The sequence below is a fragment of the Tyto alba genome, unplaced genomic scaffold (assembly GCF_018691265.1).
Source record: "Tyto alba isolate M040663 unplaced genomic scaffold, T.alba_DEE_v4.0 Super-Scaffold_6, whole genome shotgun sequence".
Taxonomy (NCBI): Eukaryota; Metazoa; Chordata; class Aves; order Strigiformes; family Tytonidae; genus Tyto; species Tyto alba.
The window spans coordinates 18638514-18663823 of record NW_024881327.1 but is presented as its reverse complement, the minus strand read 5'-3'; the positions used below and the strand labels follow the sequence as shown (position 1 = coordinate 18663823).

General features: G+C 33.3%; 1 protein-coding gene across 7 annotated transcripts in view; it reads right to left on the bottom strand.

The window, feature by feature from the left end:
* The window catches only part of TENM3 (teneurin transmembrane protein 3), a 1343701-nt gene that overhangs the window by 823770 nt on the left and 494621 nt on the right, over positions 1 to 25310 (bottom strand). For all 7 annotated transcript variants that reach the window (XM_032988404.2, XM_032988405.2, XM_032988406.2 and 4 more), the window contains exon 6: positions 9375 to 9540. The gene's annotated coding sequence lies outside the window, so the exon portion shown is untranslated. The remainder of the gene's footprint in view (positions 1 to 9374; positions 9541 to 25310) is intronic.

Here is a 25310-nt window from a genome sequence, read left to right as displayed (position 1 = left end):
TGAATGAAAAATGGGAACTGTGACATTAGTAAGAGCTTTGGAAATCACCAAAGACTGAATCTTAAGATTATGTGGCAAATGGTAGAAGGAATAATAAAGAAATTCCCTCTGTTCCCCCAAATATACATAAGGTAAACATAGAAGTTCATGATTCAGGAAAGAGGGGTCAAAGAAGACACCCTCCCACTATGGGGTCATGAAGGGAGGGTAAACCAACTTTCAATAAACAAACATTACTAACTTATGAAAATAAGCTGCCATTTTTTTGAGGAAGGAGTATATATGCTTTAAGAAGAATATAAAAAGGTCTCAGCGCTGTTTGTCTCAAAGCCAGGTTCAGGGACTTTTGTAATTTCTGATCACAAAGGAGAAGTAGAGTAATAGAGGAGGCTGTACAACTATGTGCCATACAGAGGTACTACTGTTGCAAACTATCTGAAATCAGTGGCTACTCTATTTTATGCCATTTGAGAAAAAAAAAAAAAAAAAAAAAATTAGCTTCACAAAATTCAAATGACTAGTTCTCCCTTTCTATATTCCTACTGTAATATATCTGTATATTACACAATGATTTCCCTATGAATGGAAATATTTTCATACCATTCCAGACAGAGGAGAGAAGGTCCTCTCAGTTTTGAAGTATAGAGGTATCAGTGCTGAATTTGCTGTCTGGGAAGTAGCAGGGATCCTAGACACTTCCTTCCACACTGCACCTCGCTCCTATATACAAGAGAATTCTACTACTGAACATTACTGTTACCTTCTATTTTTTGCTGTATTTTAAAATAATAGTAATGTAAAAATCTCAATAAGAAACAGACACTGGTCTTTCTTTCAGACAGTTTTAGACTCATTCATTCACTTTTGTGGAACATAAAATTTTTGCTTTTCTCATACAAGATTTTACTTTAGAGTAAAGACGTAACTGTTCTGGTATTTAAAACCAACAGAACGTAAACAGATTTCTGAGAGTTTGGAAGTGCTTTCACATCCCATACTTTACATGCATTTTTAATAACCATTTGTTATTACTGTTCTGTAATATGGAAATCCATATTATTGTTAATATTGCACAAATTCACAGCTAATCACATTATAGTACCAAAGGAACAATTATTGTATGTGAATGTGTATAAAGATTAATATACATATCCTAATAAATCTCAGCTGACCCATTAACGTATAATGGGCCCAAAGGAGGCCTCATATCCTTAGTATATAAATGGTACATTTCTTTCCCCCTCCACTCCTTTCCTCATTTTGTTTTATATGTACAAACTGCCATAAAAAGGAAAATTGAGCCATACAAAATCACTCTCAAACATCAAGAGCCTAATCAAAATCACAAACCACTTTCTTTTCTTATTATACGACAAGAATCATGCTAATATTTGACATGCATGTACAATGAGCTTTTTTTTTTTTTAATCTTCCTTTTGGGAATAAGGCTTCTGAAGTGGTGGACAGACATCCATAACACATGTGCTCCGCAATAAATAGCTATTACAGGTGTGTTAAGGGAGAAACTTTCAGTTTTAATTGTAAATTAGAATGTTTTTTTCTTGGTCTAGGGCACACCTTCAGCTGTTTCAATTAAATATCTTGTAGTCCAAAATTAAAGAAAAAAGAGACAAATGATCCTTTTTGTTATGTAAGATATGCTTTACAATATTGCTACATAGTGACAACTCCTTGTCCTCCTGTCACATCCTGTCCCTTAGACCATGCTGCAGAAAAGCAATTTTCTGCCTCAAAAGCACTTTATTTTTTAAAAGTTCGTCTCTGGGCAATTTTCAGGTCTACTAGAGCTGCACAACTGTATACAGATGAGAAAGACCCAAAATAGGGCAATTTATTTGATTCCTCCTCTTCAAAACATTTAGCTGAGATTGCATATCCAACAGAGAAACCCCAACAAGAATATTCAGAGATGACCTGCAGTGACACACATCTCTTTTGCACAAAAATTTGCATTAAACATCTTCTCCAGACACCTCAGATAGTCTAGATTTGACTTTTGTTTAATATGACCTTTAACACAAATATTTCCCAGGATATTAACAGCTAATTTCTTTTAAAAAAGAGATTGTAAGAACCAGTCAGTTAAATAAAACACTTATGGAGTTTTTCAGAAGAAGAATAGTGTTTTTTGTTTTTGTTTTGTTTTGTTTTGTTTTGTTTTGCTTTTGTTTTTGGTTTGGTTTGTTTTTTTTTTTTTTTTTAGAAAAAATAAAGATGTGCATTCACTTGAAGCCTAATTCTGTCTTGTTAGAGAGTAAAGAAAGAACCACTTGGATGGGAAAATACATCCTCCCAGTGTTCAGCTCCTGGTAATTTAGCATTTATCAATGCCTGGAGCTAGTGTGACCTCAGTATTCTCTTGGTACAGTTCTGTCCTAACACAGTAAGGGCATTTCACAATAGAGCAAAGGCCTCACCTATAGAACTATCCACATCTTGAAAATTACTTTACCTGCATGAAAGTCTTTAAGGAATTAGGATAGCTTCAGGATTTGTACCTCAATTTGCTATGAATGCAACATTTACTAATGTATCATAGGAGTTAAAAAACCCAACTTGATAATATTTTTGAAACTTTTCAAGAAGTTAGGTGAATTTTCAAATCTGAAAACAAATAAACCGTAGGCTCCTCAGTGTCTAAAATCAAGTTCAAATTGGGTATAAATAATATTAAAAATGTAAACCAGACTGATAGCTAATTTAGCCCTATAGACCTAAATATCTCCATTTTATTTTTCTATTGTTGTGTTTTAATGTTGAATGCTAAGTACATTTAATTTCAGAATTTCATGCTGGCATGGAAATCATGTCTTAACAATCACTATTAATATTTGCACCAGAAAATAATAAGGCATAAAGAATACCTATAACCATACATTGTTCTGATTAGTAGATCAGACCCCACTAGCTGAAGCATGATTTTTCTTTGTTAATACAATACCTTTAATATAAATGCATTTTGCATTTTTCTGTGACTGGTATGTCAGTATATTTTAAAATGCAGTGAAAGGGAAATGTCCATTTTTTAACTTTTTTCTAAGGTACAGAAGTATATTATGCTCCAGTAGAGAACTATATTCATTTAATTCACATAATTAACTCTATTAACCTTTGTGTCAAAAACACTACCCACACTTCCAGGCCAGCACCTACAAGATTTAGGTCCTGTTGTGTTTGTCTGAATTTGGCTTTTATACTGGCCCACAAAATCTGCACACATACATGCAAACAGGATTGTAGTTGAGATAAGAGAAATCCAACACCAGTAGAACGGAGAAGTGGATTTGAAGGCAAATTAGATTTTCAGATATGCTTAAATTTATGTATTAAATTAGTGGAGAAGTAATATATTGGCATATATTGCTGTGGACCCTCAAGGAAATACAACCCTTATGATTCAGTCCATTATGTCTGCAAGTGCTAATGTTGCCTTAGCACATCCTACAGTCAGTTCCTGAGCTGGGACTGGAAAATGTGGTAAGGAATGGTGTAACAGACACAGAAAATAATAAAACTGTAAACCATGAAAACTTTGAAAGTGGCTGAAGTTGGACATGAAAAGAAAAATATAATTCTTTTAAACTGTCTTCATCTCTGATGTCTGCTTTAGACTGCTTGAATATTTAGCTGTTCAAGAAACTAATTAAAGTACATCTTGCCGGCTGGCAAGCCTTCAGTTTGGTTGCTGGTTGCCTTCAGTTAGTCACAGGTCGCTGAGAATTGAAAAGTGAAAGTGCAGACTGATGCTCTATTCATTTTAGTTTCTTTAACACTAACACAATAGCTATGTCAATCAGAAGTTACCAGGAATAAAAGTAACAAACTGGTAATGAAAAACAAAAGAATCTCCTTGGCCTTAAATTCCTCCTTTTTTACCTAATTAATTGCATTCTATTTGTCTGTATATTTGCTCTATTTTGGTATGGCTTACTAGCAAACATTCCAAACCAGGATTACATTTAAGCCAGGGAATCACAGGAACCGCTTCACAGCAAATCTGACTATTGCCAGTGCACTTTGATAAAATGCATGTTAAGTTTCTTTAACTAAGTCTTACATAGTCAAGGGTCCAGCATGCCTTTAAAACATCCTTTTGCAAAGCAATGAGAAGCATACACAGAAAAGCTATATACCTGACAGAAAGAGATGGAGTACTGAAGAAGAAATGTCGTCCCTGAAATCCCAACTGGATTCATGTGAAGCAAAGTATAATGTAGGGTATAGAAGATATCTTTTTTTTCCCCTTACCACTTGAAATTAACAAAAAAAAAAAAAAAAAAAAAAAAAAAAAATTGAAAAAGCATATTTGCTTCCAAAAGCTTGTATCTGTAACTTATAAAACCAAATGAAATATGAGCTCTATTTTGTGTGAATTTTCAGTAACTTTTATTAAATCAACATCTTCTTTGTTATAAGAAATCAAGTTCTTACGCTGAAAGGTGCTTTTCAATGACTACCCAGTAAAAAATGCAGGAGCAGTCCTTAAAACTGAGTCCAGGGCCCCTCCTTTCTCCTCTGTGGAGATTATACTAACCACAAGGCTACAGTTGTACTTTTTCTGATCCTTCTAGTCCCTCTCATTTTCTAAAGTTTCTCAACATTAGTGAAGAATACAGGAGAATTCTGTAAGAACGATGTCTAGACATTGAACGATGTCTAGCTGGAGCTCATTCAGAAGCTCGCCTCCCTCATGATCCTCATGATGGGGAGGCCTGTGTCTGCAGACAGAGGCACGCAGACTGACACAGCAAGGGCCACAAACGGGTCTCACAGTTACTCTACTTCTGGTTAGCTGCAACTCGTGTTCTGATAAAGATGGCTCTTTGTAGCCCAAGAACGTGAAATCTGTGGCACATCTCTTAACCCCACACTTTCCACTGACCACTAGGCCTGGCTCCTTTCAGCATCTCACGCTGAAACACATCACTTAGTTCACAGCACATAACACAGAGTTGGATGCCAGTCCAAGCACCAGGTGCTTGAAAGTGAAGTGATGTCATTCTCTGTGGTGCTCATACAGAAGTCTTTTATTACAGTCACCATAAAACTGTAAAATTCAGTTTGATAATTCTAAAGCTTTAGTTAAAAATGTATGTAACCTGAACCAAAATTAAAATAAAAATTAAATTGGTTATACACATAAAAGTAAAAATAGAAAGCAAAGAGACACAAAAAATAAAAACCATAATAAAATTCTGAAATATCTTTTCCTCCCTCCTCTTGAAATAAGATACATGAATAATAACAACTTAATTTCAACTTTGCTGCATAACTGTAACCAAGTAACAAGAATATATGTGTAATAACTTTGACCTGGATGTTTAAATAGTTGAGGAGACAGCTACTTAGTTATCTGAAAGTACTGTCACATGAATAGTTAGTGGTTCCTAAATGCTGTCACTTAAAAAGCTTTGGCACCTCTTCAGAGCCCTCTTATTTACTTCCTTTACACAGCAGCTTTCCACACTTAAGCTTAGATTGCCCCATAGTTTAATAGAGGAAGTAGTACTAGCATTAATTTTTTAAAGTTTTTCATGTACACAAACAAATCACGTTATCAAAATTATATTTCATTTTGTAAAGGAATAACTTACCTTTGTTATTTCCATGTGTGTATATAATTTTATTTTTTTTCCATTTTTTTTGTGCAATCTGCTAAAATTAGTTTTAATGACACATATGATGAAGATACATGCTATTCAAGTATTTGCCAGCATTTTTGTGATTTTCATATGAATATTTTGATTACTCAGACTTATCTATGAATTTCTTTGAACTCTGAACATTTTATGTAAACAGTCACTGACTAGTATTCTCTATTCTTACTCATTAATCAGACTTAGGCATGAGCAGTCAGGATGATTTAGCTAAATAATCACTGTAAAATCTCAAGTTAACATCAGCAATTCACTTTTATATAGTTTTTAAGTTAAAAAGCTGGAGGGGGGGAATGGTTTTATCTGCTATTTAAGCAAATAAAAGATCAAATAAGGAATTAAGAGTCATAAGTATGGTTTGTGAAAATTTGCTTATTAATTAAGAAAATAATTTGTTGAAATTTTTTGATTGAGTTGTCTCTTACTCCCAACGGCAGCATTGGGATCCCAGATACTTCTTGAACCTTTTTTATGCCTGTGCATTTTTCCCAGTCTGTATGTGTGTCCTATCTCTCTCCACTTAGTAATTTTTCAGCTGGGCGACTGTCAAGGGTTAACCAAATCACAAAAAAAGCAAGTCTTAAAGATAACTAAGATCCTACAAGTTTCAGGGATGGAGATCCAAATGAATATCCTCAGGGAGAGGAATGTGTGTGGAATTCAGGCATTCTGAAAAGAGCTGGCTGGGCTACTCAGCATTCATGCTGTTGCAAACTAAGCACAGCTCTTTTGTCTCTCAGCCACTGAGGGTAATAGGAGACAAGAGGAATAGGGAAATTGGGATTGAAGTTGAAATTGGTGATCTTCCAGTACAAAGAAAACAAAATTTCCAAAGGAAAGCTGGCTTTATTAGTTCTAGCTCCTGAATCATCCTGTTTGTGCTAGTTGGCAATTTGTGGACTTTTTTATTTAAAAACCAAAAGCGCAATGATTCCAGTTTCCTGAGTTTAGGCACAAGAAAATTAAATGAATATGAAAAAGAAACTTATAGATACAAAGAAAAATATATATTCTTTTATAGCAAAGTCCTTTACTTAGGGGAGAGCAACACTGTTTAAGACTAATGATAGTTCGTACTTCTAGAAGTTAATGTGGTGTGCACAATCAATCGATATTTGAACTAAGCTGCAAGAAAGTGTCCTCATAAAGCCTTCGTATGTAGTTCAGAGCTACAGGCTTCAAAGGCGTAAACTTGCCTTTAAAGCTTTCTGTGTTAGAACTTACACTGGATTTTTCACCAAACTCCTGAAAAATAGTTGAAGCTTTAAAAAAACACCAATAAAATAATTGGAGTGGATTAATCCCACTCAGACATGATAGGTTAAAACCAAGAATGTGTTCAATCCCCTCTTCTTTGTATAGAGCAAAGATTTATATTATTTATTAAATTTATTTATCAAATTACTCCTCTCAGTTTTCTTGAATTAAGTCCCCTTACTCTTTGTAAAATGTCAGACTCAAGCGAAATATCAAATATGTGCAAAATGCAATGGAAGCAGCGTATTACTGAATCTGGAACCATCTGGCAGATCATACTGAAGTACACAGTTGTATCAAAGATAAATTAAATCAGGAAAATATAATATCACAAATTATTGGCATGCTTTGTCGCTTCTTTCTAGCTTTAGATGTAGCCAAAAGTAAAAAAGCCACCATTTTTTGAGATACCAGAAAGGCACTGAGAAACGGTAACAATTATATTTGATCCTCTCTGGTCACATTCTAACATTTACAAAGCTGCTACACTCTCCTAGTGAGGATAGAGCAGTTGCTGTGGCCCCAACAGAGCTCACGATCATTCAACTACCTGTTATTAGTATTCCAACTGCTCCTGCAAGATTTCAAAAAATGTCCTTATAACTTAAAATTATGAGTTGTGATCTGTATGTCTACACTTATGTCCTATCCATTTTAAATGAAAGCAGCTAAATGTGCAAAATATGCACATTTATATTCATACAGCTACTGTAAAGCTATGCAACATCCTCTAAAGATATAAAAATGAGTTGGCATACAACTTTAGAATGGAAACACAGTTAAAGAAGGCCTTTCTCAAAAGATGAATGCTTTGAAACTCTACCTTCCCCTCATGTTTTAAATGGTGTGCAACCTTATATCATACGTTACTGAACTAAGTGTTGTAGTATATGGTTATGACTAGCATGTTGTTACTAGATGAAAAGCTGTAGAAAATATATTCATCCAATACCTTTATTTCTTCCTTCATTTTTTGAAATCATTATTACAATGATCCCAGACCAGGATGAAGGCTTAATTCAGTTCTAAGAGATTCACTGTAATCCTCAAATCCAAGCCTGATACTGATTTACCTGTATACCCAAATGCAACCCCCAAATTAGTAAGACTCCATCACATAGTTGATACAGAAAGAAAGAACATTGATAGAACATAGACATTTATACAATTATGCTAAATTTTTACCCTTTTTCTTCTCTTATCCACTCTGTCCCCTGATTATTAGTAGCTAAGGAAACCAGTGAGAATCCTAACACATAGCTGAGGAACTTCTAAATGACACCACTGCTCATTCTTAAGGAAGAGATACATACACAACATATACCAGTTTTTCGTTTTGCTGGAAGTGTTCCTTTGATGAAAAGGCATTATTTTGTTAGGCTGCTGACATGATAACGCTCCTATTAATATTTCTTTTGAAGCTTCTCTGGTCTTTTAATCTGACATACTTCAAGTACACATGTGGTTAAGAAAAATATTCTAAAAATCAAACATTACTTATCATATAGTCATAAATGATACATCACAGTCATCTGACTGTAGTCTGAATAGGAGATAATTGCAATAATGTAGTTAATACTGAATAGCAGCCATCTAAGTGACTCTTTATGGCAATGCCTTTAGATTAAATACGTGTAAACCTTAAATAATTTCCAGCCTTAGATCCTGCACACATTTACAGCTTCCAAACTGTTCCAAGCCATGTTGAATGCTTTTTGTATCTGAGTATGTACTCTGTAATGTTCTCTGTTATGGTACTGTAAATTTTCCTGAGCCTTGGGTGGCTATTTCATTATCTACACGTCTGTTTTCAACACTGAAAATCTCTTTAGATACACTGGATGTTTCAAGCAGGATAAAACAGCTGAAATAGCCTCAAATGACCAGAAAACTTTTCAGTACTTAAATATGCAATTTAGACAGCCTTATGGAACTACTACAGTTGCTACATCATTCCTGGACTGCCCTGTGGGCATCAAAATTTCTTCAGTGCAGTGATTTCACCCTAGGCATGCTTCCCAAACCAGAAGGGTCCCAGAACACAGCCTCTAGCTATTTTCCTTAATTCCTACACTTGGGAAAGTTTAATCTTGCCATATTTGGGGCATTATGATGAATTTATACCATTCCAGACCATTTAGCCAACAGAAAGTAACAGGAAGAGCGAGAGATTTTGAAAGTATTTCGAATAGTATTTTGAAAGATATGGTTTGAATACATAGCACATGCTAGTGTTCTATAAATGCTTGTAAGTATAGAAAAATAAGTGTTGTTAAATACCTCAAGTTATTATTAAAAAGGAAAAAAAAAAAAAACAAACACCTGAATGCGTGGGGGTTTTTTATACTTTGAACAAAACGGAAACCCCTCAGGTCAACACAGGTTTTTGAAACAAGTTTCTTTGCACCAAGGAATTGCTTTCCCCATGTGGTCACTCACCAATATTTATAAGGGAAGGTCACTTTGAATGCCACCAGCAGATGAAAAAACAGGAGGGAAGGAGGGTTTTTCTGTCTTCACTGGGCTGGCTGATTCTGCCAAAGTGATAGCCGACATTGACATTACACAAGGGAAAGGTTGTCGTATTCTCACAGTCCCAGCTCTGCTGCAGAAACAAAACAAAACAAAAACAGAAAGAAAACAATATGTGTATACTTTTCAAATAAAAATAATGCCAAAACATTAAATCTCCGATGTCTGGAATATAAATAATGCTTTAATCTTGGTTTTGAAACAGTTATCTCAAATCTACTTTAACAGTAAGATTTAAAAAGACCCCTAAGATATTGAATATCCTTCTGCAAAATTAATCAATCACTTTGAGGGTTTAGTGGAATGAAATGGCCATAAACATCTTATGTACTCAGCTGGTGGTAGAAGACAGACAGAAATGACAATTCTGTTAAAAATAAAGAAAAGCTGAGATTTGAAGTGAAGATTGCATGCAGAATACATGGCAGGGAATGACAGGAAATTTTATAGGTGAATATGGCCTATGGAAAACTTAAGGGCAAGGTGAAGGATTAATGAGGGATTCCCGTTTATTTATTTATTTATTTATTTACTTGTTTATTTATTTCATTTTCTGAGCGTCTGTCTGAATTATTACCTATATGCCTGATACGTCCTAAAAGAAAAAAAACTGTGATGAATAAATAAACAGCTCTAGAAATCTTCAATAGGGTCCTTTACCTTGCAGGGAATATTATCATTGGCTTTTGATACAATTTCTGCTGCAGGGAAAGACTTTCAAAGCTCAGAATGCTGAAGTATTGCCAGGCACTCAAAGACCCCATGCTGTGCGCGTCAAACTAAGAAATCTCTCTGAACTTGTCGAATTAAAAGTCATCTCTCTCTCTCTGCAACTCCTGCATGAGCTGGGAAGCTCTGTCCTCATTTTTTTAGGCCTTCCATGATAAACAAATGGAGCCTGAAGCATCTTTATTCTTTTCAGGCACATAATTAAAATTCTTTTAAAAACATAATTGAAGGCAATGAATTTCAAAAGGAGGTTCTAGTTAACAATGAGGCTAGAACAATTTCAGTAGGCTGTATTGCTCTGCCATTCAATTTTCTTTCAAAAGTAAAAGCAATATAGCTTGTTAAGATCATGGATAAGTGTCTTTTTTTATTTATTTTGTTTGTACATCAAGAGGTTGCTCCAAACTTAAACATCTCAGCAGGATTTCTGTTTTCTAGAATGTCATAAGACTTAATTACTGAAACAGCAAAGAGAAGTATACTGTTAAAATATGAACAAAGCAGAAAGTATTCCTGGTTTCTAAAAATCCTTATTTATATATCCCATAAAAAATTAAAGAATATATTTATTGAAGAATTTGTATATTCTTGCCAAGCCCCTTTCATTCATCCAAACCCTTGTAAATACTCACAAACTTGTAAAATTTTTTGAATCTGATAATACACAGAATGCTAATTTTCTGTGATCACTGCTGCTGTAAAACATTGTAATGATTACTTCTAATAGTTATTTTTGATGTTGCCATGAAAAGAGCAAATGCTGATATAATGAATAATTTCAAAATTATATAAAAGAAATGAAAAAATATCTCTTTGGATTTGAGTACCAGGGATTATTATACAACTTTAACTAAAAGGCAGTAGAAGACAAGATAGTGTTTCAGAAAGTCATCTCTAAGCTGACTTCCTATAAAGCTCAAATTCTAAACTGAATGTTTTTTTAATAGCTCTTTTAGGGTCACTTTCAGTATCCCTCTCTACTGAAAGCAAAAAGCTTCAGTTTACACCTGTTTTTTTCATGATGTGTTTTTAAACTGGTACTTCTGGCTATAGATGACCATATGAAATGCATTTTGTTTGGTGTGTGGGGTTTTCCCTAGAGAGACTGAAGATTGAGATGTTTTAAGGAAAGTTATTTACAGTTCTTGTAGCATAAAAAGAAGAAAGGTGTAGCAAGGCAGCACTATTTCCAGAATGTCTAGGTAGCAAGCAACTCTGCTTCTGGTAGTTATGATGCCTCTGGGAGACCTGAAAGAACATAGCTAACATAGCTGCTTTTCATCTTGTGGGGAGGAGCACAGTATATGTTGTGCATGGGTCAACAATTGTGACTAGTAAAGAGGTAGAAAGAAGATCCAGTTAGCTCCACTGGAAAAGGCAATGCCAAAGTACATCTAAGCAGGAACAAACTAAGGCTTTGACTACACTATCAAGTAATAGCTCTGCAAGTCAGAAATTTTTTTTTTTTTTTTTTTTTTTTTTTTTTTTTGCAGCATAGGGCACAGCCTAGTTCTGAGGTCAAGCTGAAAAGGCAATATAAAGAACAGTGCACTGAGACTGAGTCTGGCCCTCTCTATTTTCTGCAGTTCTTGCATTATCTCAGCAGTAGTCAAACACTCAGATTCCTACATGCCTTCATTTCACACCCAGAACACGCAACACACAGCTTCACTTTTATACTATGCACATACAACTTTCACAGTCTGCACAGAGCCCTCCCATCATGCTCTAATCAGGACAAAATCCATAAGAAATAATGATCATATCTTAGATCCAGCAAGACACCATATTGGCACAAGAGCAGCAGGACCGAAGTCTATGTCATATGTTCCTACCAGTCTATTGTTTACCAGGGTATAGTCTACCATTACAAACAACCACAAGAATAAGACAGTCCCTGCTACGCCTTCTGTATTCCTGTATCCTTGCTGGGAAAAAGTGAACTCTTCTTAGCCTTCCCTTCAGAGATTCTAGGGTGCTTTATGAAAGCATATTTATCACCTTTATTTTTAATTGTGTACAGTACCTTAGTGTGCCTTGAAATCAACAAAAAAACATAGGGATAATCAACAAAAAACATGATTCAACAAAAACCATACTACAAACCAAATGTAGGCAAATTAGTATTTTCAAAGTTAATTTCTTCTATAAAACTGAAGTAATTAAAGCACTGTGATTATAAAAAGTAACTCATCTTTCACCATAATTTGCTCGGTAGCATGTGAAGGACGTTGGACAAAAAAACTGTAAGAAAGAAACTGTATCTGATATTTTAGGGAAAAAACAGTGTGGCCCAGCATGAGTATTTAATGTCTGTTTGCAGAATGAGTAAAGGTTTCTTTAAGTTCACTGAGCACTCACTGTAAAGTTTAGAGAAGACCAGTAGCTTAGAAAAAAGATGCTACTGAAATATGAGTCACATCTATGAACAAAACTGATCAAAGTCTGCTTGGCTGCCAGAGTGTCTTCAGTTTATTCCACTGCAGTACACATATTACTTGATTGAAAGGTGTGTGGATATAAGGCAACCAGGTCTCTGTCTTCTGTAACTGGGACTGAAATTCTCATTTGTTAAGTCTGACTTCCTTTATTGTTTTGTTTGTTTTTTGTTTTGTTTTGTTTTTTTTCTAAGAAGCAGCAGCTGAAGTAATTTTTATAACATTTGGGAACACAGTTACAATTGAATAAATTTATATTAATTCCGCTCTCCCTTACAGGTTAAAATTATTTTAAGAGCTGTAATATATTCAAAATTATCCAAAGTTTGTTTCCTCTCATACGTTGATACTATGACAGTGATGTTATACAGTCATATCATACATTCTTACATATCTTGAGGAACTCAGACACCTTTTTTGGTGGAGAAAAAACCCAATCTTTTTATAGCATTGTCACATAAGAGGTTAGTGCAAGAAATTTCTTCCTTCAAAAGACAGTTGCTGTTTATAAACATCTACCTCTTTTATGGCATAAAACTAGTATCTAACTTGTGTAGAACATTAGGATACCTATAGCAAAAATCTCCAAGACACAGTTTTGATCCAGTAGTTCAAGGTTCTGTAGACAAAACTGTTGGCAGATGTTGCCTTGATAATTTGATATGAGGTAGTACTATTTCAGAAGATGGCAGAAGAGGGAGCAAGTGAATGTAAACCCAAACCATGAGTTCAATGAGAAGCATAAGGGCAAGGCAGAATGTTTCAGCTGCTTTCTCTCTTTTCCAAAATAGCTTAATTTCCATTTCCTAAGATACAATTTTTCATATATTGTACAAAGTTAGTGTATGTCAGAATTTTAAATAATCTGAGATTGGAATGCTCCTCCTTATTATTCTTGTGTCTTGATTATTTAGATTAATACAGATTCATGGCTTTTTCACTGTACTGTTAGATCATATATTCTGTAATTACAACAAAACATAACTTTATACAATAGATTTAAAGCAGAGTTTAAAAGAGAACCATGGGTGGACAGAGGGAGGAACTCCTTAGCAAAGTTTTCTATCAAATGACAAGCTGTATAGATTCAATTAAAAATATTTAAAAATATAAGCTTAACCTTATATACAGGTTAAATCTCTCACATCAGTACTGATTTTAGTGTTTCATATTAAGTTGTAATCAAAAAATAACTCAAAAAGGGTTTCAAGAACTTTTTCACATTACTTCTTTTTCTCCTCCATGGATGTAGGCAACATGATCCCCTGCCCCCAAATAGTAAATATTATAAATTATCTAAAGTACTTGAAAATTTCACTTACTATGTATTTTGAATGAGGTATTAGCAGACAGTAATGATGTAAAAAGATAATGGATAAAATAGACCCTGGATTAACTATCATGCACTTAATCCAGCTATTAGGCCCAAGGTGTTAGAAACAAGTTTAGAGTAGGAAAGGAAAAAAAATACTTTTCTGTCAATTCTGTCTGTATATAAAATGGAAATATTGAAAGTAATTATTAATGATATGAAGTAAAGTTTGAGTGAAATATTTCTGATGATTTTTTTTTTTGAGGAACCATTAAGCAAGCATACCATCATAAGCAGGTGCCTATTACAGAGTTCAGAAAGTGTGATGGCCTTTTTGCCACAAAAGTGAAAAAAGGAATTGATAACACTTGGCAGAAAACCATCATAAGCCTGTGTCAAAGTAACTCATTCCCATAATATCGTGATGTATTTGTTGCTTTCCTTGGGTTGCTATTCTCTTATGAATACCCCTTCCCTATCACTTGTGTAGGAGCTCTGCGGTCCCTAATTCCTCCTATTCCTAAATCTCTTTGCTCCCTATTTTACTAAAATCCATGTATTTTACATTATTAAGTCTCATTCTGTGCTGTTCCTGAAAGCTAACAGCCGTCAAACCCTTAAAGAGCTTTAACAACAACTATCACTTCTGTTCCAGCAAAAGCACTCTGTATCACTTCAGTGACGTGAAAGGTACTCTCTGGACCTGAAAGCAGAGTAGCTTGACAGGTAAGTCTCTACTTAATTTGTCAGGAGGAAGGGAAGAAAATCTATTTTACTAACAAATAATTTTCAGCTCTTAATAATATTCGATGATAGCATTATTTATTATATTTAAAATGTTGCCAATACGTTGGGATAGAAAACCTTCAAAAAGGGTGAAGAAAAACAAAGAGCACAGAGAATGGAATGAGAATGGATCCACTCCATTTTGCCTGAAGAATTTGCAAGGGTTTGTCTGTACAAGGCCCAATTAAGTCAGGCAGGCATCTTATAGGGAAGCTGAAATCTACCCTTTTGATATAAATGTTATTCAAATGGTAAAAATCAGTTGCAAAAGATTCTTACACACTGAGTCTCTACACTGATATTCATTCTCATATTCACAATAGAGCAAAATAGGAAAACAACTTATTGAGAAGGAATACACGGATACATTAAATATGTTTTTATATTTGTTCTCTTTAAAAATTATTAATAACCAGCTCTGTTCTTAAAGTTCATGATTGTGATATCTTTTTCCCTGAATAGATTCTATTTTAGCAGTCAGTTTAGGAGGTCTTTGAAACAAATTGCAATGGCAGCTTCCTCTATATACACTTCAGAGTAAGCCACTGATAGCACAAAGTGTATCTGTCAAATTCAGTGCTGAAGAACAGAACAGGGAACTGACATAGTTATGACAAGCAAACCCTTTATACCAGGAAGGAACTTTATGTTGTTGAATACTGTATATTGTTAGAATGCTGTGTTACATGTTCATGTAAATAGGACCACAATAAAAATATTAAATTCTGAAATGTCTTTGCAGATAGAATTAAATCTGCAGAAAATTTAGAGAAAATTAAACACCTCTTAAAATGGTCACATTTTATACTCCAATGCTAATATTTGTAATTAAAGATACATTAGCATAAAGAATTGCTGTATGTGGTAAATTAAAACATAATATTTTATATTTGAATTCAGAATTATGAGTTCTTATTTTCAGTTAATAAATAAAATGGATAGCTCATACAATGCTTTTAGTGATATAATTTTTTAAAGCAGGTCAGTGTAATTTCTAATTTTAAAGTGGTTGGATCTCTGTTCCTAAAAACCAGTATTTTCACATATTACCTGGAGTTACTACACTGTAACTACTCTCACTTCTTGAAATCTGAGGGTCATTAATTTAAGCAAATGCCAGATGTTTAGAAAATTCTTCATAAAAAATATTAGCCCCAGAGAATCAACAAAGAAAAAAATTCCTATGTTCTAATCTTGAAGTTGATGTATAGTGCATCCAATGGCAATTATACACTTCCCTTTTTTTTTTTTAAGGATGAGAAGTTTCATACACTAGATCTACTAAACTCATCTACTAGATGCACAAGATATATATTGATAATATTATCTCCTGTACAGTTAGGCTTCTTAAAATTTGTTTCTTTTATTTCTCTGGATATTTTTTTTAATAATAAACCATCATCTTGAAGAAAATCCCTTACCTTTTAATGTACAATTTTTGAGTGAAAGAGAACTTCTAGGTTTTTAAAATCAATTTTAACTTGTACCTACAAAGTCAAGGCGAAGCAGAACTATGGTCATCAAAACTCCATTTAGGGGCTTGGGATGATAGAGCCGATTTTACTGTAAATAAGCTGTTTAGACATTTACGAATGTTAGACTGGCTGCAGTATGGGTGGATTAGTTATAACTGCAAGTTGAAATTGATCACAGCACATGGCAAATACAGCTTGCCCTACAGCTTTTACTGTCACATATGAATTTTGTCTATATCTAAACACACTAAATGGGTTAGCATGAGTTTATGTTCCATTGAGAGTGCACTTGCCATTTCATCAATCAATTTATTTGTTATATTCATGTGTTAATAAAGTCTTACAATTTAAATGACTTTCAGTGTATCAATTGGGGTGGTTTGTCCCCTGTATTTCTGAATTCAACAGTATGATCTCTCAGGCATGAAAAAAATATTCAAGACGATGATATTAAACTGTTCTTTGCATAATGAGATTTTCTTCTCAGTATTTTCAGTAATTATTTTTATTTTTGGATAATATTTTCATAATAACTTGCTTAGGTTCACATACATTTAAAATGATCAGTGGCATTATTTTGGCATTCATTTTGTTCTCATTTAAGATTGCCATTTTGTTTTAGGTATGCATACGCTCAATTTTATGGCAGCAATTATAATTTATTGACATGTTATAATTGTAATATGTTTGTCATAACTCCATGTTGTGCTATGTGTGATAACTGGAAAACAAATGTCACTCAGAGCGATGCTTTTAGTCAAAACTTTCTTTGCAAGGGTTGGTATGAGTTCTGTGACCTGTGATGAATGGAAGCATATAGAGTGGACGTACTATAGAGCCTTTTGGACTCAGTGAGCTTTGCACAAATAGCAGCAAATGTGGGGATTAGCCTCAGAACCTCAACGCATCTTACTGACACATTTCTGTGGTTTGCATCTTTTTTTTTCAAATTACACTCCACCGAAATACTTTTCATTCCAGAAATTGTACAAAATCTGAAATAGCTAAATAAAGCATATTAAATCTAATTCTGATTTGTCAGATCTTTATTATAAACTACAGTACTTATTTTTGGTTTTCTGACCTCAGAAGATGTAACAAAAACACTTATAAGCTACTTGTGTGAGCAGTAAGTCAGTAGTGTGTACTTCCATAACTGCAACATATTAAGAAATCTGCTATAATTTTATTAACGGTATTATGATAAAACTATGGAATAAACAAGACCTTAAGAAATATTGAAGCAAAGAAGATTTAAAGACATGGTAAAAGAAAAAAAAAAAAAAGATTTTCATAGACTGTGATGGCAATATGATAGCTTTTAAGAAAGTTAAATAGTTTTTTTAAAAAACAGAAATGTGATAATATGATTTATCTTGATCTTGTTAAAGCGTTTTATACTGGCTTCACAGGAAGTTAAGATGTAGATGGAACTGTGCAGAAGAATTATGATATAGAGAAGAATCTGGCTACAGTCTGAAGGAAGATTTTTAGTGGAGCTCTTTAAATGAGATGGATTTTATGTAATACCTTAATGAGTCAGGTAAAAAGCAGCATACCAATGAAGGTTGCTGACATGGCTTCATTATGTTCAACATAGAAAAGGAGTAGAAGATCTTACAGGAAGAGCCTTATGATTTTGTCCACTACATTAATAGAATGTAACTAAATTCAATTAATGTTAAAAATTCAAAATTCAGAGTCATGCATTTATGGACTAAACAGCTAGAATGCATGCATTAAGTATTGGGTTTATGAACTAGAAAAGGTTGAAAATATTTGATTTTTTTAGCCTTCTCAAATGAAATATGAGAAGACATGTGATTGGTATCTGTAGTGGTAAACAAAAACTGTCCAAGAAAGTTTAGGCCTAAAACATGAGAATAAATTAATATAACTGTCAATCAATATCAAAGGTGGAGAACCAAAGGAAAAGTTCTAATCATCAAAACCATGTTCTGGAATGTTAAGTCATCCTGAACACTGGAAACAAATACTGACCCGTGAGATTCATTTATATAATGCCATTTCCTGGGATAGCAGAGGCTGGTTGTTCTGCGTTTCTGTCCAGATCTATGCTATTTAGCTTTCTTAGTAAAGGAGAAGAAAGAAGAAAATATGTTTAAAGACACTAAAAAGAATAATTTTCAAAGGCACCAGACACAAAATATTAGGCATAATTTCTATTTACCCTATTAGGAATGATGGATGCTTCTACATCAGGGGTTAAATCCCTTCAAGAGGCTGATTTAGACTGGGATATCAATTGCTCTTTTTCTAAGTATTACATTTGTTCTCTTTACAGCTAACAGCATATCTCTTTTTACATTTGTTCTCTTCACTCAGACATACTTTTTTTCCTTTCTACTTCCTGAAATTTAGCTAGATCCTGAAATTTTCAGGTGATTTTCATTAAGTTGATTGTGTAACATGTAATGTGCACCATTCTACTCCAAGAGCAGACCAAAGACAAGGTAATTTTAAATCCAGCTGGTATGTAATTTCTTCCCTGTTCCAGTGAGTAAATACTTTACACTAGCAGATTACATTCCCACTTTTTTACCTTCATAAATCACAGAAAGGTTATTAGGAGAAAATGGCATCAAAGAGGAGAAACTAGCATCATGAGAAACCTGCTGTAGACTGTCCATATTTGCGAATTTTACTTTACTGAAGCAGCTATGGTAACCTAAGATTTTTTACAATATAAAGGTTAACAAACTTTCTAATATTCCTAATTCCACAAAAAATGTTGCTAATATTTTATTTATTCCAAAATCACAGCATTAAACTGTTGTCAAACTCTACTCCTTGCTCATTTTCCCTCTTCATCTCATCATACTAAACTTTTAAAGCCGCATAAAGTCAGAAAAACTCTTCCTTACTCTGAACTACTGGAATCAGAGCCTAGGATTCTCTAGGCTCTGATTCCATATCTCTCAAATATGCTGTCCTGTTTCCCCAGTCCAGTTCTTATTATGAGATATGGAATGAAATTTAAATTTTTCTTAGGAGCAGTAATTTAAAACCAAATTTACTATCTCAATAGATTGTCTGGTCTTTTTCAACAGAAATGAATTCTCTCCACAGTTTACATGCTAGCTGGGTGTAGCAGTTGGGAGAGTTGTGCTCTCCCATAGTTAATTATCCTATTTAAGTATTTGTAGACTCATGACATGGCCTTTGTGTATTCCAGGATACTGAAATTTAACAATGATTTAGTGTCTACCGGCTTGTTGTTTCACTTTATAATATTACTTTGTTGTTGGTCAAAAAGAACATGTGCTCGACTGTATTTCAGCAAAACAGTAAAAAATAAGGAATATATAAACATGCTTATTCATTATTTTAGCAATACTCCCAGTTGTGCCTGAAAAACTACTGAAACCAAAAGGCAACAGTATGCCTATCACTGTCAAATTCACCCCATCTCCTACATTCACAGCATTCTATGCAAGCAGGACTGTGCACTGTGATTGAAAGGAAGAGTGTGTTTTAATTCTTTGATATATTTATTAACACAGGCAAATATGCCAATTTCAACTTAATGCTCCACTTTCATATAACAATCTTGTCAAAGATGAATAGTTTTATACTACTTAGCAGAAAACAGAGCAATTCTAAAGAACATTAGGAAACTGATTTGACATGAGATGTAGCAACAGAACCAAAATTCTACCCTTAACAAATCTTCATGCACTTTATAAGATTACATTATAAAATTCTGGGGAAAATATCTAGTATCATACAATAATTAATGTTTGGCTTAGAAACACAGAGAAGAACTTCAGGACCATCAGGTTCAGTCATTTATTCTACAGAAATTAAATCCCTTTCTTAAACTTCCATTTTAAGATAAATTAGGGCCGTGTCAGGTTTTTTGTTTGTTTTTTTCTGATTAGTTTGGCTCCTACTCTAGGAAGACAGATGTTTTCCATTGTTGGCTAGGTAGTGTGAGAGTATTGATAAATGTTGAGACTTCTTTGCCTGGATAGTCATACCATTCCCCTAATCTGGTGACCATGTAACAGGAAACAGTCAGAACTATACGCAGTTACTGGTTATGAAAACTATTATCTGAGTTTCAATATTTCCTCTCGGTACATGTTCATAAAATGCGAGGTGGAACTTCATAGTCTCCAGTCTGCTACATCTCTGTTAGGTCACTGTTGAGTTTTATTCTGGATTTCATATTGTATGGTCACAAAGGAATAAATTTTTCAAATAATTTTCTTAGTTATATACCCATGTTAATTTTAATTGTTGGGTTTAATAATCTGAAATGTTTATAAGATATGCAAGACCTAACAGATATATCAAGAGTTGGTTTAAAATGGTTTATGGCTATTCTTGAAATCAGAAGCCTGAAGATAGTGAGGGTTCTCAATGAGGGTTTAATGTTGTAATTTCTCATGCTTTAGAACTGCATGGGACTACAAGTGCTCCAAGCTAAGGAATCAATATACCGGTGATACTAATTTAGATAAATAGATGTTTTTCCGATGGCAAAATATCACTAAGTGTCCTAATATGCATTAATCTCCAGCTGCAAAAATATGCACTGGTTTTCAAGAGGAAGAATGTTTACTTAGTGCCATCTCTGTGGGAGTAATTACATGTAGACTATAAAAGAAATAATAATTAAAAGTACACCTGAAATATCACATTGGGCTACCTCTAGAGAACAGGTCATTTTATGTAAAACTCCAAATGACTATATGGAATTGTACATGTAGAATCATTCCTTCTTCATATTCCCTGGCACTTTCTGAAACACAAGGAAAACCCCATATGAATGAACAACTGCAAATACATTTTGTATTCATCTTTGTGCTACTGTAGATTGTATGAAATATTTATAGTATTATTTGTTTTTTGTCTTAGATGAAAATATAATTAGCTATGTAGAGCTCAGAAAGCTAGAACAAATATAAACGATTTCTGACTAGAAACATCTAACACCATTGCTTTAGAAACACTCAATTAGAATGCAGTACAAATGCTATGTGATGTCAGTGGCATTTTGATATTGCTTTACTTATAGTTAAATGTTTCAGTTATAATACATGTGTGATGGCACTACCAATATTTACTCTGAATGTTGGAGCAATCACCCAGTGGTATAAATAATAAGTATTTATCCACTTATTTTATGCATGAAATTTAAACATATGAGAAATATTTACAAAATATAAGAACATTTTAACAACTAGAGAAATAGTACTATACCTAATTAACTTTTATACTGTTATTTTTAGTCAAGAATTTAATGGCTTCATTAATAATAGGATTATGTTGCAGAACACTCACTCTCTAATCTCTAATTTCTAGAAGAAAAATCTGAGGTATTTGTGCCACCTGTACAAAACTAACACAGAAACATGCTCAGTTTTTTTTTTTTTTTTATTTTCTACTAAGTTAGGAGGGCATTTTGATGTGGCCATTAACTGGATGAACCAAAATCAATAACTTCTAAAAACTACAGGTATAAAACACAATAAAAACTCAGAAGAATATATAGTACTAATTTTGATCATTAACCACAAATTACTCAGGGCATGTCTATATGATATAATAGACGGCTGTGTTCAAGTATTCCAAAATCAGCCCTCTCAGATCTGGTATATCTACATGTCTGAGTGCATGCATGCTCTCTATGGTCACCAGCTTTCATTTCACATCCTTTTAACCTAGGACTGTACAGAGTCAAATTACTGTTGCCTTTAGAGAAGGAAATTGACCTGCAATAAGGCTGCAGTCTATTGCAGCACTGAGGATCTGCACAATGTTCCATGTACCTTGTGTCTTGGCCTCCAGACCAAATCCAAAGTTCTCAGAAGAGCTTAGTCACACATGAAGCAAGTGTAATTCAAGCTATTAAACAACACAGGCAGTCTCAAATATTTTTTCCAGGATATAATGGCTACATTTTTTACTAAGAATACCCTTATATTTAGTCAGCTAGCTAGATGTCTTAACACTAGAAATTGCATCCAATCTTTGAGCAGCTGATGACTACTATTGACGAGTAATCCTTCCACATTTAAAAATCGTTTTTATTGTTAAAATGACACTAAATATAATGGTTGCATTAATCTGAGCTAATTTATTCTCTTTCAAAAAGTGCAAAGGAAGAACTTCCACCTCTTAGTTAAATCTTCTAATTCATCCCAGCAATATCCCATCGAAGAGCCCATTTCATGTAATGTAAATTACTGTAAAAATACAAGTTTTGAACTAAAAAATGAGTCACTGATTTTTAACATCTGTTTTTCTTTTGACTAACACATACTTGAAGATTAACATCTCATTATTAAACTGACTATAAAGAGTATTTTAAAGTAGTCTGTGCTGGTTTAAATTATCTTTCCTGAATTAGAGAAAGCTGAAAGATGGTATCACTTCCTATTCAGGATTATTAAAATAATTTTACTTCAACACAAAAAGTATTTTTGAAGCACTCTGTTCAGCTGCTACTTACACACAGAACTCTAACTGAGATCAGTGGTAGGTTTCAATAAACTTGATCAAGTTTTTATTTATTTATTTATTTAGCCAATATAAGAAACAGAGACCATAGTTCAAGTATTGTGGTACTTGAATGCGACAATACAAGTAATAAATAAGTACATAGACCAATATGTGCTACAGCTCTAACATTCTACTGTTATTTTCTTCATGTCTTTCATTTTAACTACTTAATATCTGATTTCCCTGTCTCCATTTTATAGCTGATAATGAAATGTCTTTCTATACCATGGCAGGGCAAGGAAAATGTTTCTAAACCAGTAACTAATGTTTGTCTTTCACAGAGAAAGAAAGAAAATTGCAAGACAAGATGATAAAAAACCCCTTCCAGATAACCACATATGTAAGTAAACTGAAAAGTATATCTAATAACTACAGCTCTGATTTTGAAGGTAGAAAAGTTCCATGTACAAACCGAGACTTGTATCTGTGTTACCAATGTTTGCTTTTGCTACAAGTGTTAAAATAAAAAATCACTTGCAAGAAAAAATCCTTTTCCTCTGTGATGTCTGTGTACTTAAATTATCAGATTAATCAAAATATTTCAGTTTGCAAATGCGGAACTGAATCCAACATTAATTAAAACTAAGATTTTCAAAGACAGTTTTACATAATTGTATACCGTATCTGTGCTTAGACAGTTCAAACCCAAAACACTGCGATGTCTCAATATGTCTCTTTTTTGTTTTTTTTTTTTTTGTTTGTTTGTTTTGTTTTAACTTTTGATTTTCCTGGCAACTTGAATATACATCATAGGCCTAAATCAAAGAAAGAATTAGCACAGTGTACTATTTAAACTCAGTGGGTAGGTTATACATTAGCAAGGTACAGTGTTAAGAAAAAATTATAGAACAAAATTTTGAAAATACAGAAACAAAGAAACAAAACCCCTATAATCTATTCCACAGAGATGATTAAGTTGAATTCCATACCATACATGTAGCTGAATTCTTCTGTCATTCATATGTACATTTCTATAATTGGGCAAATATTGAAAAATTTGTGTTAATATTCTTAATTTTATAGAGCTGTTTGGAAAACTGATTTCTCATTTTAATAAAATTAGTAATATATGAACAGATGCTTGGTACTATTTTATGTCCTTCTAAAATTCAATGAAGGATGAGAAACTGTTTATATACGTTGAATTAGAACAACTGCAATCCAGTACAGAATGAAAGCTCAAAGACAAATGTAAATGAGATATAAACCAAGAATTATGTCCAGAAATATTTTTAAAAAATATTTTTAATAATTAGTGCATGAAATATAATTCAGATCCTCATAAAGATGCTATGGACATTAATGATGAAATTAAGAGAGATCAATGTAAATTATTGAGCCAGATTATAGATATACAGCTTGATCAGTATTTCTTGTATGAGAAAATGCAAAAACTTATTTTCTAGTGTTTTCAGAAGATTACAAGTTTTGAGCTATTTATTGGGTTTTATTCTGTAAATATGGTGCTGAATCACAAACCTCTAATGTGCAATAGATCCATACAGAATCATTTTTTACGGCTTCATAGGATGTTCAAGGAGTGGAACTCACAGTTTATTCAGTGACTGAGATCAGCTGTGAGATCTTCTAGCCAAGCACAAAATGATTGGTAACCATGTGTTACCACATAGGGTAGACAGATTCTTTCCTTCTTGTTGATGAACTAAGATTTTAAAAATACACCAAACAATCTTTTCCTGTAAGTGGGAATTTATTTAAGAATGTGATTCTTGTGATTTAGGAGAACTTTCATCTCATAATTTTCTATTATGTGTTTATTAAAATTATCAGATAATAATTCAAAAATACTCTATGTATCTAAGATATGGTACATATCCCCTAAGGTCAACAAACATAGGCATATATTTGAAATGCAAGACATTTCCTTTCATATAAAATCCTCAGATTGTAGTCATTTCATATAATCTATCACCTCTGTCAGTTTTCTCTGGATATCTAACCTCTCCAATTTACTCTTCTTACTACAGACTGTGATTTACAAGTACTGATAGCTACAGAGACAGCTGTGAGATTAGCAAAATAACCCACTCCACAACACCTCAGGAGCAATTTCTTCTGAAATGTACAGTTGCACTGAAATGGAAACAAAACACATTCTGACATGTACTTTTAAACTAACTTGTTTATTTACTAAGGTAAATACAGACAGATATGAAACAGCTCTAATGACCTTTTCCTAAAATTCAAATATATATTAATATATAAATTATTAAATTCAATATTTTAGTATTGACATTTACTCTGAATGCAATATATGATATACATTCCTAAATATTATAAGATTTTATAAGTATTTTTCTAACAGTGAATTGAATTAAATTAATCATTAAATACATAATTAGATTTAAACCACTTATGTAAAAGAAATGTAAAGCATTGCTCTGAAAAGCTTTGTAAGAGTCAAGGAAGTTGTAAATTTCAAAAAGAGATGAAGCATGATATTATGTGTGTTCTCCTGAGGCAATATCAAGTTTCAAAGCCAGAGCATTATAAAACAAAATATAATAATGCCTTCTCTATAAGTAAGTGAGAAATGGTCTTTTTTAAGTAA